The sequence below is a fragment of the Schistocerca americana genome, chromosome 3 (assembly GCF_021461395.2).
Source record: "Schistocerca americana isolate TAMUIC-IGC-003095 chromosome 3, iqSchAmer2.1, whole genome shotgun sequence".
In the NCBI taxonomy this organism is placed as follows: Eukaryota; Metazoa; Arthropoda; class Insecta; order Orthoptera; family Acrididae; genus Schistocerca; species Schistocerca americana.
Window position 1 is genome coordinate 767,387,868 of NC_060121.1, and position 17,703 is coordinate 767,405,570.

General features: G+C 42.9%; 1 protein-coding gene across 1 annotated transcript in view; it reads left to right on the forward strand.

The window, feature by feature from the left end:
- Positions 1-17,703, forward strand: part of LOC124605773 (fatty acyl-CoA reductase wat-like) — a 267,768-nt gene that overhangs the window by 161,282 nt on the left and 88,783 nt on the right. The gene's annotated exons all lie outside the window — the stretch shown is intronic.

Below are 17,703 nucleotides of genomic sequence, written 5' to 3' on the forward strand. Positions count from 1 at the left end.
TGCGTTGCATCTTGGGGTTTCTTACGACACCATTGGTCAAAGGCGACGGATAGTATGGAAGGGTCTGGTTTACCTGCTAATTATGCCGTCTACTCGAGCTTTGCAACATGATCCAGGGATGTCTGAAGGAATTCGTAACTGATTGCAGAGACGAGTATCAAGTTGCATTCAAATACGGGAACGATATGTGGTGTACCTCCTTCAAGAGATGTGAGGGTTGACAAATTAAAAATGTACCATGCTGAAGCAGTAGTGTATTTCGTGTTAAGGTAAACCACGTGCGAAATTTGAGACTTGTTAGAAAAGTTTGGATTTCAAATACTAGCTTACTAAGACAATATTTCCTACTGTAATCACTGGCGTTTCGCAACTACACGACTGCAGCTGTCTCGTCGACCGCTCGTTTGTGGACCTATGTATAGTGGAAAGTATTAACCTCTATATCGTGCACTATTGCCCCTGTCAGTATTCGCTATTAACTATTACTGATATTTTATAAACATATACACAGACGTGTTGATAACTCGACTCTCCGCATATTTTGAACACGTCTTCTCCTACGCTGTTTGTGCACGCTTAATATTAATGTCGACTGTCCTATCTTAATGTCGATAGTTCGATTTGCAGTTTCCATTCTTGCCTTGTTGGAAATTGTAATCAGAACGATTAAGCGCCCATTTTATACCTGCCTCGACGTTAAGTAGTAATCGGTAATTTTCCAAACTATTGATTCGGTCTTTATCTGTAGCCACTTCCACTTTGATGAAAGGTGTGGAAATTTTCTGAAGAGCTTTCGCTTCTTCTTGGCTATGGTATATGTTCCTTCTGAAGGGGATCTTCAAAAAGTAAGGTATCCATTATTATGGTAGTACAAGTAACTTTTACTGAATGTTGCTCTACATTTCAGAAATGACGCAATAATACTGTTTTTCAGCATAGTAGCCAAACCCCTGAAAACAAAGATCGAAACGTTTTACCAATCGTTCAGTTGCCCGAAGACAGAAATGGGGCTGGTGGATGAGAAAGGATGACGGATCTATCCGAGAACCGCTGTGTGAAAGTCCTTATCGTCAGAAAACATATTTCTCCACCAAAAGTTTAGGCTCGCCGAAAAGACGAACATGGCTTGGTGTAAGATCTGGACTTCCTGACCAGCATATTCCACTTCTTTGTAGTTGGGTTTGGTTGATTCGGGGGAGGTGACCAAACAGCGACGTCGTCGATCTCATCGGATTAGGGAAGGAAGTCGGCCGTGCCCTTTCAAAGGAACCGTCCCGGCATTTGCCTGAAGCGATTTAAGGAAATCACGGAAAAACTAAAAAAAAAAAAAAAGAGGCGGGTTTGTACCGTCGTCCTGATGCACGCGACTCTAGTGTGCTAACGACTGCGCCACCTCGCTCGGTCATTTCTTTGTGGCCTTGGTCAAATTGTTGGCACTGCATTTCGTCAATATACTACCAGAATTTCACGGTGAATCTGTGTGAAATTTGACCTTTTTCCCAACAAGAATAGTACTCTCCGGCGTACTTCAACTCCGGAGGACGTTTGCAATTGCCGCGCCGTTTCACTTGCGCACTGTGATTCGCCCATTATACGTATCGTAGCAGAACTCTCTCAACAGGAAACCCGAAACATGTGCTCTCTTCTAACAGTGCGTCACTCTTTTTGTGCAATTGTTTCAGCGTGGAACGATATGTGTAACTTACTTCGTCATGTCACTACATACTTTTTCGAATAATTTAGATGTAGGCATCTGATTCCAAAGACAGTTCCCGGGTGCATTACGTTTTCCACGTGTCGCGATGTGAGGGTACGTACAACACTGTCAAACATGATCGCTTTGGTGGTCCATATTTTATGGTGTGGGGAGGCATAGTGTTGCATGGGCGGACACCTCCAAATTTTTGAACACGGTACTCTTACCAGTCAATGTGATTGTAACGCTGAACTCCTTGCCCATGTGCCTCTTTTATTGTGTCCATTAGGCCATAACTTCAATTTTATTGGTAACAATACGCGACCCCATCGAACAGCGGAGATGGAGAAGCTCTTGGAATGGGAGGATATTCGGCGAATGGAAGGCGTGCGCTTCCCCCGACATTGAGACGTATTGCAACTCGTGCACAGACACTAACGACCATCCACCAGCTGTCAACGGTTCTCATGGAAGAATGGAACACCCTACCACGTTGCGGAACGTGCATTGCCGTCCATTGTGATAACACACCCTATTAGGAACCACACCCTGCCACTATCATTCCTGTCCGTCACATTGTGTCTTTCTTTCAGTTACTATACAGTTCTTCATGTGATTGGTCCAAGTTTTATCAAGAAATGTTAGCTGGCAGTGACATTCCAAGCGAAAGTTACTTTCGTTCTCTACTTTTGCGCACCATTTTATTAACGCAGTGACGCTTGTCAGCGGTAGCTTAGCATTGTTACCAAAATCAGTCGTTGTTCTTATTGTAACATTCTAGTCATTAATTTGTAACTTGAACTTCTTCTGTATGGCGCAGTGATTATTCCTAATCAGTGTTTCTTCTATTACTTTTCAACCACACTTAGCCTTATTGTTGTTTAGGAGAGCAAGGGGGCAGTTTCCAGACTAGCGATAAAAAAAATATTCGTTTTAGGCAAGAAACTAGTTTTTTCACCTTTGTACGCATTTATGTCAATACCCTTTTTCCAACGTTTTTCTCGTGGTTCCAGCCCTGAACTGCGATTGTGAAATGTTGCCATAACATCTTCATTGGACTCAATACGGTTTCCAGCACCAGTTTATACAGAAGAGATGTGAAACAGGATCTCAGTTCTGTAAACGGTCCAGGTATACGATTCGCTGATCAAAACTGTCAGTTTTGCCGACAAGCTACATTTATTGTCCTACTAGCACAGAAACCAGGCCTTGCCCAGGTATTTATAGCTGTGCGTCCACGTTCGTACCACGAAGCGCTTCACCTTGTGGTAAATGTTTATGATGTCATGTCTCCTGAATTCCCTGTTGTATATTAATATAGTGTTGTAGGTTCATTTAGCGACATATACGGATACTACCTGCGAAATTTATTGCGAAGAGAGTTAGTGGCAAAGAAGAAACAAATTCAAACGTCATGCATGATCCACCAGTTTTTCACACATCTCACTATTTATTACATCACATCTCCTGAACTATGTGTCGTACAATGATATAGTTCTGCATTTAAATTCAGAGATGTATGTGATACTGTCTGTAAAATGTGTCACGAATGCAGTTAGTAGTACGGTGGTAACAAATTACAACGTCATACTTTATGCAGTACTTTTACTGCATGAATAGCAGGAAAACGGTAAATAATAAACATTTTTGCTTTCCTCATTTTGTAGGGATTTTCAGCGAGCAAAATTTCGTAAGAGTTTAAAATTATGTATAAAGTTTGTTGCAAGTCGCTAAGTGCTCTCATTCTCAAATACCGGATCGATAAAATCTGGAAATTTCCGCATAGCGGGATAAGCTTTTTCACGCACCAGCCCCACAGAGATTGTCGTCTGACAGTAAGGTATGTGTGTGCAAAATTTAGTTGAAATCGGTCCAGTGGTTTAGGAGGAAATGTGGAGCACACATACACACACACACACACACACAAACACACCACACACACACACACACACACACACACACACACACACACACACACGCACACACACACACACACATTAACAGACATACAGGCACACCCACGCACATACAAACATCCATAAGTATGGATTTTTGACAATTATGATCGCTTGTTATCCTTTTCACGCCGCAGAACTGCATAGTCGTCATTCTTGTAATACAATTTGCAAAATATTATCAAGAAAAATCCCTTTCGCATGTCATAAATCGCTGGATATCTTTACCGACAGGTGATATCGATTTCGCCATTTTTGGCCCTTGACGCACTAATTGCATTCCGCACTCTCGGTTTCGCATCATGGAGAGCCTAGTGATAATCTGACGACGAACTGTAGCGCTTCTAGTATTCTGCCAGTTCACGTACTCGAATAAATACTGATCGGTTTCGTGAGACAGGATTAACCTCCCCATAATGGACAGACTGCAATAGCCAGTAGCAGTAGACGTCAAGTAGCACCATCTAAATTGGTCGCTCGATGGTCTGCTGCTACTTGGCGCGGCTGCAGTGTTACAGCTCTGTGACCAGATGCTGCTGACACTCCAGTGTCAAGTCCCAAATGACGCAACAGTTTTCCTGGGCATTCTTCCAAGGCCCCCGCTAATTTGTCTTAGTTCCACCAAAACTGATACGCCACTTACGAGAGTCTCAGGAACAGGCCATAGAAGGGTGTGCAACAATTGGAGGTAGACTTCCCGTTCCGCGCAATGCCGGACACACACTTGCCTCGTACTTGAAACTCCCTATAATATATAACTACTCTTTGTTCTGACGTGCCTATGTCGTTAGTTATTTGGTGAACTTCAAGTCGCTGGTCGCCCAGAACCATACTATTTTATCGAATTTTTTAACTATGATCGCAACTTTTTGGGTATTCTTCATGTATATCGATTTATCAACTATAACTGAAAGCGAGGTTTTGATTATTATGTAATCAGTGGAATAATAGAGCTCAACCAGATATAATTAATTTTAAATTAGATGCGAAATGACTTTTCGAGAAAGTTCTCATCCTCAAGTTAAAGTAAGAAAGGCAATAGACGTTAACATCCCGTCGATGATGCGGTCTTTAGAGACGCTCAGGATAAAATACACTCGTGTTTTCACACATTAAAAGTGAACAAAGACCAGACACTAAAGCGCCCTGCTACACAGTCTCTGTCTTACATTAAAATCAGTCCTCTCCACGCGCCATCGGCCTCGTCACAGCCAGCCACCTTTCTCTTCCTACACAGCGTCCTCACCCATCATGCTACTCACGGAAAACAACTTGCAGGATCAGTGGCAACTGAGTGATGATTACCAACTCTGACTCAAATTCCTTTGGTAATAAATTGTCCAAAACAAGGAATTTTATAGCAACACGTTATTCAAGATTTATAGTTGAAGGAAATATAAAGGAGACTACTTAAAAAAGCTACAGAAATGAAAGTGTTCCAAAAATAAAGACGGCATTTGACTTCCATCATTACGGAGAATTTACCAACAAAACAAAATAGCATTCATATCACCTCCATCTCTGTGCCAAATCGAGATCTTTCCATTTTTCCCTGCCATTTTTTATTTTTTCAATGTATGTTCCCTTCATTACAGCAATGTTTTGATTCTACATCTACATATATAAGTCCCTAGGCATCGTTTGTCCTGTGGCAGAGGGTACCTTATACCACTACTACTCATTTCCTCTCCAACTCCACTCGCGAATAGAGGAAAAAATTACTGTCCATATGCCTCCGCACAACCCATAATTTCTCTTATCTTCGTGGTCCTTACGCGAAATGTGCATTAGTGGCAGCAGAATCGTTCGGCAGTCAGCTTCAAGTGGCGGTTCTCTAAATTTTCTCAATAGTGTTTCGCGGAAACATCGTCTTCCTTTCAGGGATTCAGGGATTCCTATTTGAGTTCACGTGTTAATCAACCTTTCCGATACCAAATCTAGCAGCCCGCCTCTGAACTGCTTAGATGTCTTCCTTCACTCCGACATGATGGGTTCAAATGGCTCTGAGCACTATGGGACATAACTTCTAGGTCATCAGTCCCCTAGAACTTAGAACTACTTAAACCTAACTAACCTAAGAACATCACACACGTCCATGCCCGAGGTAGGATTCGAACCTGCGACCGTAGCGGTCGCACGGTTCCAGACTGTAGCGACATGATGGGAGCCCAATACTTGAGCTGTGGGGTTGCATTAGTATTCTGTGTGTTACAGATGAATCACACAACGCTAAAATTTTCCCAATAAACCAAAGTCGACCATTTGCCTTCCCTACTACCCTCCTTACGAGCTCCCGATCCTTCAGTGGTGTTGCAACTCAAGTACTGTTGCATAAATCTACTGGCAGTCCAGTGCAATGCCACTTGGTTACGATATTTTTCTGCTAAATCAAAAATGTTGTAGTTTTTCGAAAGCAGACTCAATTTTTCACAAAAATCAGTTTGAAAATTATTTACAATAATATAAAATTATTTTTATGTTTGTAAATCTTGCTCGGCTCAAAAATATGTTTTCATTGTAATTGCCCCCTCATATACTTATATGTAGGAAACTGTACAATTGTAATTTGATCAGTTACCGGTTCTGGAAAAATCTAGAATTTCTTGCTGTGATATATTGTTTGTCACACGCGCCAGAGGTTAATACGTCTTTGTCTATATTCGGAGTTGTAAGTTAGTCTTTACGCTGTGGACAGAATGTGCGGCATGTACTTTTCTGTTGAAAACTGTGATTTATATTGAAAATGCACTCAAAATGTTTTACGAACTTATTAACTGGGTACAGTGATTAGTAATAAATCTGTGTATGCTCTCAAGGAGACTCTCTTCAGCGATGTGTACAAAGCTGATGCATAAATTTCATTGGTTGCCACATCTGGATGGAAAATAAACCGAAATTTGATGAAAATGTGAGTAAGTATCTTCACTAATATTCGATAACCCTGAATCTTCACATCGTCCCCCAAAAGAAACCAACGCTAGGAATTACACTACATCCAGAAAATAAGACTAGTATTAAAACTTATTGCTCATCGTAACAACAATTTTAGAGATGTTTATAACATTTCTGTTTCCCGTATTGTACTGCTACCCATTTACGTAGCTATATGACTAGCTGAAGAGTTGGAGTTCTTTATCAAGAAACTACGTAACAATGACTCTTAATTGGGCAAGTACACTGAAATTCCCGAGCCACGGTACCGTAGCGCACAGTTAGAGTAGCTAAAACAAAATGACGCAGTCCGTTGATGAAATGCAATATTGTGCAGTTATTTGTTTCCTGAATTTGAAGGAGGAAAGTGCGTCAACAATACATATTCAGTTCGTGTTAGTGTGCGTCAAACGCCGAACGAGGTAATCAGTGGTTAGCACACTGGACTAGCAATCTGGGGGACGACGGTACACATCCCTGTCCAGCCACCATGATTTTGGTTTCGCTCTGATTTCTCTAAATCGCTCCAGGCAAACGCCGGAATGGTTCCTTTGAAAGGGCACGGCCGATGTCCTTCCCCACCCTTCTCTAATCCGAACTTATGCTCCTTCTGTAAAAACCTCAGTTAAGTTCCTCCCTTGCATGTCAAGCACCATACCATATGACACAGTTGTTAGATGACGCAGCCGATTGCAGTGTTGTAAAAACATGTTTGAACAACGTAGAACGAAGTGGCAGCCCATCTCTCCGCGAAGAACCGGAATCACAAGAGAAGTGGAGGTCTCGCTACGCGGTGAGCGTTGTATCACAAACGAGGTGACAGTGGAAAAAGTGAAAATAAGTTTGGATCAGTCTTAACGTCTTGAACGACATTTTGAAGATGACAGAGATACCGCTCACCACATTCATCACTGTCCAAAAATCCCGCCGAGCCGAGGCAGCATCGGAAATGTTTCCGCCGTTTCAAGCCCATCCAGATGACTCCCTTAGCCGCCTAATCACGATGGGCGAGTGCTGGGTGTATCACTACGAACCGGAGTAAAAGAAACAAAGGAAGCAGCAGAAGCTTGGACTTGCCACGGTCTAAAAAGGAGAAGACCCAGTCATCATCGAGCAAGGTGGTGGTGTTTGTCGCGACTACTATGGTGAACTGCTAACAGATGACACTCGTATGGGACGAACTGTTATAGGAGCATACTACCGATGCCCTCTGACGAGTTTTCCGAAGGCAGTCAAGGCGAAGGGACGCGGGAAGCAGTCCGAAGATTTTTGCTCCACGAAAACATCACAGTTCACTCTACACACGAACGACTTCTGCATCTCCCCCTCCCCCTCTCCTCATCCCGTCCCCTCCCTTATTTTCCACGCGGCACCCAGTGAACTCCTCCTTTATCCTCCGATGAAGATACAATTCCTTGGCAGGCATTTCCAGAATGATTTTCAAGTTCGAACGTTTCCCGAACAGCCAGAAAGGAGCTTCTACATCCGAGGACACCGCCACATCCATCGTTGAGAAAATGTGCAGCACTGAAGGGTGGGCATGCAGAGAAGTTCTAACATCATTACCAAGTTTCGTGGGAGCAGTTTGAGTTTGTTGAGGTGGTAATTAAAACTTTAGCTATTCACGTAGTGAGCCGTAACAGGTGGGAGATGTAACGCCGCAGCTGACCGGAGAGTGTAGAGTGGAGAACCACGCGGGGCCCTTGGCCGTATTCGGCTCAAGGGCGGCCCGTGGCAATCCTGCTCAGAAGGTCACGCCGCTGCCGCTGCAGCCGCATGTTCGCCCCACTGCTGCGTCACAATGGGCTTCGCGTAGTAATTTTCCTTTCTGTGCTTTCGTGGGTTTTTAATTTAAATTCTACGATTTCGTTGCAGCCTTTCTGTTACAGCTTCGAAATGGAAAGGTAGTCACACCAGATCCCCAAAATATTGTAAGTTCTGGTGAATATTTTCAATCCATAACTGCATGATTTGACAGATTTGCGTTCCGCTTAATTGCTTGCCATTTATGGTCAAATAAAACAGTTGCAACGTATAGGGTAATTAACTTCTTTTATAACCAAAAACCAAAATAGTGTACCAATATACAGGGTGGTCCATTCAACGTAACCGGGCCAAATATCCCACGAAATAAGCGTCAAACGAAAAAAAAACCTACAAAGAACGAAACTTGTCTAGCTGGAAGGGGGAAACCAGAAGGCGCAATGGTTGGCCCGCTAGATGGCGCTGCCATAGGTCAAACGGATATCAACTGCGTTTTTTAAAATAGGAACCCCCATTTTTTATTACATATTCATGTAGTCCGTAAAGAAATATGAATGTTTTAGGTGGAGTACTTTTTTCACTTTGTGATAGATGGCGCTGTAATAGTCACAAACGTATAAGTACGTGGTATCACGTAACATTCCACCAGTGACGGTATTTTCTTCGTGATACATTACCCGTCTTAAAATGGACCGTTTACCAATTGCGGAAAAGGTAGATATCGTGTTGATGTACGGCTATTGTGATCAAAATGCCCAACGGGCGTGTGCTATGTAAGCTGCTCGGTATCCTGGACGACATCATCCAAGTGTCCGGACCATTCGCCGGATAGTTACGTTATTTAAGGAAACGGGAAGTGTTCAGCCACATGTGAAACTTCAACCACGACCTGCAACAAATGATGATGCCCAAGTAGGTGTTTTAGCTACTGTCGCGGCTAATCCGCATATCAGTAGCAGACAAATTGCGCGATAATCGGGAATCTCAAAAAGGTCGGTGTTGACAATGCTACCTCAACATCGATTGCACCTGTACCATATTTCTATGCACCAGGAATTACACGGCGACGACTTTGAACGTCGGGTACAGTTCTGCCACTGGGCACAAGAGAAATTACGGGACGATGACAGATTTTCTGCACGCGTTCTATTTAGCGACGAACCGTCATCCACCAACAGCGGCAACGTAAAGCAGCATAATATGCACTACGGGGCAACGGAAAATCCACGATGGCTGCGACAAGTGGAACATCAGCGACCTTGGCTGGCTAATTTATGGTGCGGCATTATGGGAGGAAGGATAATTGGCCCCCATTTTATCGATGGCAATCTAAATGGTGCAATGTATGCTGATTTCCTACGTAATGGTCTATCGATATTACTACAAGATGTTTCACTGCATGACAGAATGGCGATGTACTTCCAATATGATGGATGTCCAGCACATAGCTCGCGTGCGGTTGAAGCGGTATTGAATAGCATATTTCATGACAGGTGGATTGGTCGTCAAAGCACCATACCATGGCCCGCACGTTCACCGCATCTGACGTCCCCGGATTTCTTTCTGTGGAGAAAATTGAAGGATATTTGCTATCGTGATCTACCGACAACGCCTGACAACATGCGTCAGCGCATTGTCAATGGATGTGCGAACATTACGGAAGGCGAACTACTCGCTGTTGAGAGGAATGAATGTCGTTACACGTATTGCCAAATGCATTGAGGTTGACGGACATCATTTTGAGCATTTATTGCATTAATGTGGTATTTAAAGGTAATCACGCTGTAACAGTATGCGTTCTCAGAAATGATAACTTCTCAAAAGTACATGTATCACATTGGAACAACCAAAATAAAATGTTCAAACGTACCTACGTTGTGTAGTTTAATTTAAAAAACCTACTTGATACCAACTGTTCGTCTAAAATTGTGAGCCATATGTTTGTGACTATGACAGCGCCATCTATCACAAAGCGAAAAAAGTGGTCATACTAAAACATTCATATTTCTTTACGTACTACACGAATATGTTATAAAAAATGGGGGTTCCTATTTAAGAAACGCATTTGATATCCGTTTGACCTATGGCAGCGCCATCTAGCGGGCCAACCATAGCGCCTTCTGTTTCCCCCCTTCAAGCTAGACAAGTTCCGTTCTTTGTAGTTTTTTCGTTTGACGCTTATTTCGTGAGATATTTGGCCCAGTCACGATCAATGGACCACCCTGTATAACGGAAAAACTTGGAAAGGTGAGACATTTTAGTAAATACTTCCACACGATTCACTGATCCCCCAGCCCCCCCCCCCTCCCCTTTGTACTTCAGATACTTGATTTTAGGTAAAACATAGCTGGAAAGAGGGTGGAATCGCAAATTTAGTCAAACATGCTTAGTATCGCACTTTACTATTGACCAACGATCCCCATAATTCTGGCTCGTTATATAGGACAACAGATGCGTACTTTCAGACAAACAAAATATTAATCATAATAAATAAAAGGCGCTAATTTTATTAATCACATACATTTTATAGACGAGATGATTAAAACTTTATCGCTACTCCCTCCCCCCGTAAAGTCTGCTGCTATTATACTCTTGTTACATTCGTTTATGTATATTTAAGAAATGTCCAGATGAGAACACATAGTATGTAAATTACGTGATAACGGTGGTAGGGAGACCTTTTACGTGTAAAAAGCTATTGAGTATTTAGCTCGTACATTTTGCCGATGAAATACGATTAGGACAACCACTTTGGTACTCGTACATTTTGCCGATGAAATACGATTAGGACAACCACTTTGGTACTTTCCGACATTTTCAGTTAATGTAACGAACAAGAGAAACAACCACTCGTCCATCAGGTAACTATGATATCCGCGAAACCTACGAGGCACTCCGAAAGAACTTACTGTAGTATATTTCAGCAAATATTAGAAAATTATAGTTCTGTATAAGATCGCTTAGCGATTTTTCATCATATCACCCGTTTTTCTCGAATAGTAGACAACAAAAGGAAAGCTGTGATTCGATATTTCGCTTCTAAAAATTAGTTCTGTGCTAACGCCTTATGAAGAGGAACAGGATCCAACATTAGTATATAAGCAATTAGTCTGTTTCGCGACTGATATATTTCGTAGTAATTCTCTCAGCTCCGCAGATCTGTGACACCCTAGGCCGTCAATGGCTTTTCTCTCTCACTATTCCATCAGTGACCATACTAGTTAGTGTTGGTTACCTGAGATCCTAACGTACGTTTGTAACACTATTATTTAGACATTTGATACCTTGGCCAAGTGGATAAGGTTGTTTGAGGTATCGAGTCATCGCTGAGTACCCACTTTTCAGACACTCGCCAAGGGGTTGCGATTTGGACAGGGTGTTCACAAATGGGAATATTTGGAAGTTTTCATAAAAGTCCCTAGAATCTCGGTTAGAGTCAGGAAACTGGGACTATATGAATTTAGTGCTAAGACAACACTTTCTCACTCACAAATACATAACGTAGACTCTGTGTCTGGAACGACTCACATGTTCATATTTGGATTGCCCTCACCGACAGACATTATTTGGCTTCCGTTTTCCTTTCCATCGGTCTTGTGATTAGTTCGATGCGGCCTGCCACAAATTCCTCTCCTGTACCAACCACTCATCTCAGAATAGCACTTGCATCCTACGTCCTTAATCATCTGCTGGATGTATTCCTGTCTCTCTCTTCTGCAATCTCTCCAAGTACCACGGAAGCTATTTCCTGATGTCTTAACACATTCCATGACTCTTTTCTTGTCAGTGTTTTTCGTATGTTCCTCTCCTCGTTGAACCTGTGGAGAACCTCCTCATTTATTGTCTTATCAGTCTATCTATTTTCAACATGCTTTTCTGGCAACACAGGAATATATCCTCCTTTCTTGTGTTAGTCCTTTTTAAGTCTTCCTTGCTTCGTGAGACACCTGTTTATCTTCGTGTACTTCGTGCTCCTCAATTTTATTGTTAAGTTTATCCCCAATCTTATTTCTGCTACTCCTTATTACTTTCGTCTTTTCGGGATGCTGTCACTCCATCCTGTGTGCTGCGTAGACTCGACATTCTTTTCAACAGGTCCTGCAATCTTTCCCACTTTCAAAGAGGATATCAATGTCGTCAACGAATCCTGTCATTGACAGACATCGACTCTGAATTCTGAGCCCTCTCGGGAAACATTTATTTCCGTCATTGCTTCTTCGGTTTGTAGATTGAATAGTAGTGGACTGTCTGATGCCCTTTCTAATTCGAAAACTTTGTTCTTAGACGTCAATTTTTATTTTTCTATCATGGTTCTTGTTTATTTTGAATATAACTAGTCTTTCTACATCACTTACAGTCATTTTCCTGAGCTCTTCGAACATCTTGCATCCTTTTACATTGCCAAACGCTTTTTCCTATGAATGTGTCTCGATTTTTCCCAAACCTTGCTTTGTTATCGAGCGCACTGTCAGACCTACCTTGCTGGTCCCTTTCCCTTTGCTAATGTCAAACTGATCATTTTACGTAACCTTAATTTTCTTTTCTCTTCTTGTGTATGTCGTCTTATGGGAAGACCTTTCAATTTCTGCACTTGAGAGCATTTGGTGTCCCTCTCAGCTTGGCTCAATAAATAGGCGCTTGTGTCGCTTTGGCTTAAACCGACGCAGGTTCCAGTCAAATCTTGACGCAGATCATTGTTGAATAGCTGTGTGTAACATACCCAACATGTAGACAACGGAGAAAAGAGCAGCAATCCATTGCGAAATCCCTCGTTTTATTACAACAGATGTAGATTTCAACTGTTACGTGATAGAAGTTACAAAACAGGAGAATCACGAACAAATTTAACATAGTTCACAAAGTATCGTAAGTGCAAACATAAGCAACGCACAGTGACATACTATGTAACAACACATGACATGGTGTCATGTAGTAAACAACACCGTCTATTATGTGATACTTTGGACTAATGTCATCTGCTGTTACATGGTATGTAACAAAACGTGACACTTTGGACTAATATCACATGTTGTTACATAGCTTGTAACTGTGCAGTGGTTATGTTTGCACTTACGATTCGTTATTAACTATCTTATGTCTGTTCCTGATGTTCTTGTTTTGTAATTTTTAGCACTAAAGATGACTATCTAATAACTGAAACCTAGATCTATTGTAATAAAACGACGGATTTGGCGATTGATTGCTGCTGTTTTCTCCATTGTTTATCTGGGCAGAACAGGATCGTATGGATTCGAATCTAATCACCAGTCCGCAGCTCGTGGTCGTGCGGTAGCGTTCTCGCTTCCCACGCCCGGGTTCCCGGGTTCGATTCCCGGCGGAGTCAGGGATTTTCTCTGTCTCGTGATGACTGGGTGTTGTGTGATGTCCTTAGGTTAGTTAGGTTGAAGTAGTTCTAACAAGGGAACCTCCCCATCGCACCCCCCTCAGATTTGGTTATAAGTTGGCACAGTGGATAGGCCTTGAAAAACTGAACACAGATCAGTCGAGAAAACAGGAAGAAGTTGTGTGGAACTATGAAAAAATAATCAAAATATACAAACTGAGTAGTCCATGTACGAGATAGGCAACTTTTTGAATGATGCGAGCTCAGTAGCGCCGTGGTCCCGTGGTTAGCGTGAGCTTCTGCGGATCGAGAGGTACTTGGTTCAAGTCTTCCATGAACTGAAAATTTTTATTTTCAGGCAATTATCAGAGTTCAGGCACTCAAACATAATCAACTTCGCTCTCCAAAATTCCAGGACATGTTCAGATTTCCTTGGACATATACAGGTCTACACACGGAAAAATTTGAAAACGTTAAAAACATATGTTTTGAGAGAGCGCAGAGGAAACTGTGCGACTGTGAAACTGTTGCATTCATTTGTTGCAGTTTATGTGACACACTCTTATGTTTTCATCACTTTTTTGGGAGTGATTATCACATCCACAAGAAAACCTAAATCGGGAAAGGTAGAAGAATCTTTTTAGCCATTCGCCAAGTGTGCAAGTTAGGTGGGTCCACAACGTATTTCTGTCATGTGACGCACATGCCGTCACCAGTGTCGTATGGAATATATAAGACGTGTTCTACTGGATCAAATGTTTTCGGTTCCCATTGCAGAGGCACGTCTATTCGTCTACTAATCGCACGGTTTTGCGGTGCGGTCGCAAAACACAGACACTAAACTTGTTACAGTGAACAGAGACGTCAATGAACGAACGGACAGATCATAACTTTGCAAAAATAAAAAAAAATAAATTTTCGCTAGAGGGAAGACTTAAACCGAGGACCTCTCGCTCCCCAGCTGCTCACGCTGACCACGGGACCACGGCGACCGTGCGCTTACATCCTCCTTTATATTGCCTATGTTGCCGATGGACTACTCAGTTTGTATATTTTGCTTATTTTTTCATAGTTCCACACAACTTCTTCCTGTTTTCTCGATTGATCTGTGTTCAGTTTTTCAAGGCCTATCCACTGTGCCAAATTATAACTAAATCTGAGGGGGGTGCGATGGGGAGGTTCCCTTGTAAGTTCTAGGGGACTGATGGCCATAGATGTTAAGTCCCGTAGTGCTCAGAGACATTTTTTTTCTAATCACCAACATTTTCCTCACGCACTGGCAACACTTAGGATTCATCTGCACTACTGGCCATTAAAGTTGCTACACCAAGAATATGACGTGCTATACACGAGAAATTTAACCGACAGGAAGAAGATGCTGTGATATGCAAATGATTAGCTTTTCATAGCATTCACACAAGGTTGGCGCCGGTGGCGACACCTACAAGGTGCTGACATGAGGAAAGTTTCCAACCGACACAAACAGCAGTTGACCGGCGTTGCCCGGTGAAACGTTGTTGTGATGCCTCGTGTAAGGAGGAGAAACGCTCATCACGTTTCCAACTTTGATAAAGGTCGGATTGTAGCCTATCGCGATTGCGGTTTATCGTATCGCGACATTGCTGCTCGCGTTGGTCGAGATCCAATGACAGTTAGCAGAATATGGAATCGGTGGGTTCAGGAGGCTAATACGGATCGCCGTGCTGGATCCCAACGGCCTGGTATCACTAGCAGTCGAGATGACAGGCATCTTATCGGCATGGCTGTAACGGATGGTGCAGCGTCTCTATCCCTGAATCAACAGATGGGGACGTTTGCAAGACAACAACCATCTGCACGAACAGTTCGACGACGTTTGCAGCAGCAGCATGGACTATCAGTTCGGAGACCATGGCTGCGGTTACCCGGGACGCTGCATCACAGACAGGAGCGCCTACGATGGTGCACTCAACGACGAACCTGGGAACACTAATGGCAAAACATTTTTTCGGATGAATCCAGGTTCTGCTTATAGCAACATGATGGTCGCATCCGTGATTGGCGACATCGCGGTGAACGCACATTGGAAGCGTGTATTCGTCATCGCCATACTGGCGTATCACCCGGAGTGATGGTATGGGGTGCCATTGGTTACAAGCCTCGGTCACCTCTTGTTCGCACTGACGGCACTTTGAACAGTGGACGTTACATTTCAGATGTGTTACCCTTCATTCTATCCCTGCGAAACCCTACATTTCAGCAGGATAATGCACGACCGCATGTTGCAGGTCCTGTACGGGCCTTTCTGGATACAGAAAATGTTCGACTGCTGCCCTGGCCAGCACATTCTCCAGATCTCTGAGCAATTGAAAACGTCTCCTCAATGGTGGCCGAGCAACTGGCTCGTCACAATACGCCAGTCACTACTCTTGATGAACTGTGGTATCGTGTTGAAGCTGCATGGGCAGCTGTACCTGTACACGCCATCCATGTTTGAGTCAATTCCCAGGCTATCAAGGCCGCTATTACGGCCAGAGGTGGTTGTTCTGGGCACTGATTTCTCATTATCTAAGCACCCAAATTGCATGAAAATGTAATCACATGTCAGTTCTAGTATAACATATTTGTACAATGAATACCCTTTTATCATCTGCATTTCTTCTTGGTGTAGCAATTTTAATGGCCAGTAGTGTAAATCTACTGTAATAAAACGACGGATTTGGCGATTGACTGCTGCTCTTTTCTCCATTGTCTATCTTCAAAGATCGCTGGGCAGAATAGGATCGTATGGATTCCAATCTAATCACCAACATTTTCCTCACGCAGTGGCAAAACTTACAAGGGAACCTCCCCATCGCACCCCCTCAGATTTAGCTATAAGTTGGCACAGTGGATAGGACTTGAAAAACTGATCAATCGAGAAAACAAGCAGAAGTTCTGTGGAACTTTGAAAAAAATAAGCAAAATATACAAACTGAGTAGTCCATGCGCACGATAGGCAACAAGGACAGTATGAGCTCAGGAGCGCCGTGGTACCATGGTTAGCGTGAGCAGCTGCGGAACGACGGGTCCTTGGTTCAATTCTTCCCTAGAGTGAAAGGTTTAATATTTTATTTTCAGACAATTATCAACGTTCAGGCACTCACACATAATCAACTTCGCTCTCCAGATTTGCTTGGACATATGCAGGATTTGACGGTCTACACACGGAAAAATTTGAAAACGTTAAAAACATATGTTTGGAAAGAGCGCAGGGAAAACTGTGTGACTGTGAAACTGTTGCATTCATTTGTTGCATTTTATGTGACAAACTCCTATGTTTTCATCACTTTTTTGGGAGTGATTATCACATCCACAAGAAAACCTAAATCGGGCAAGGTAGAAGAATCTTTTTACCCATTCGCCAAGTGTACAAGTTAGGTGGGTCGACAACATATTCCTGTCATGTGACGCACTTGTCGTCACCAGTGTCGTATAGAATATATCAGACGTGTTTTCCTGTGGAGGAATCGGTTGACCTATGTCCTTGTGATCATATGTTTTCGGTTCCCATTGGAGAGGCACGTCCTTTCGTCTACTAATTGCACGGTTTTGCGGTGCGGTCGCAAAACACAGACACTAATTACAGTGAACAGAGACTTCAGTGAACGAACGGATAGATCATAAATTTGCGAAAATAAGGAAAGTAAACTTTTCACTCGAGGGAAGACTTGAACCAAGGACCTCTCATTCCGCAGCTGCTCACACTAACCACGGGACCACGGCGCTCCTGAGCTAATACTGTTCTTGATGTCGCCTATCGTACGCATGGACTACTCAGTTTGTATATTTTGCTTATTTTTTTCATAGTTCCACACACCTTCTTCCCGTTTTCTCGATTGATCTGTGTTCAGTTTTTCAAGGCCTATCCACTGTGCCAAATATAACTAAATCTGAGGGGGGTGCGATGGGGAGGCTCCCTTGTTAGTATTGATCTGCTTTTCACAGCCGGATGCAGCGATGAACAAGTTGTCTAGTGTGGGCATACTGTCACA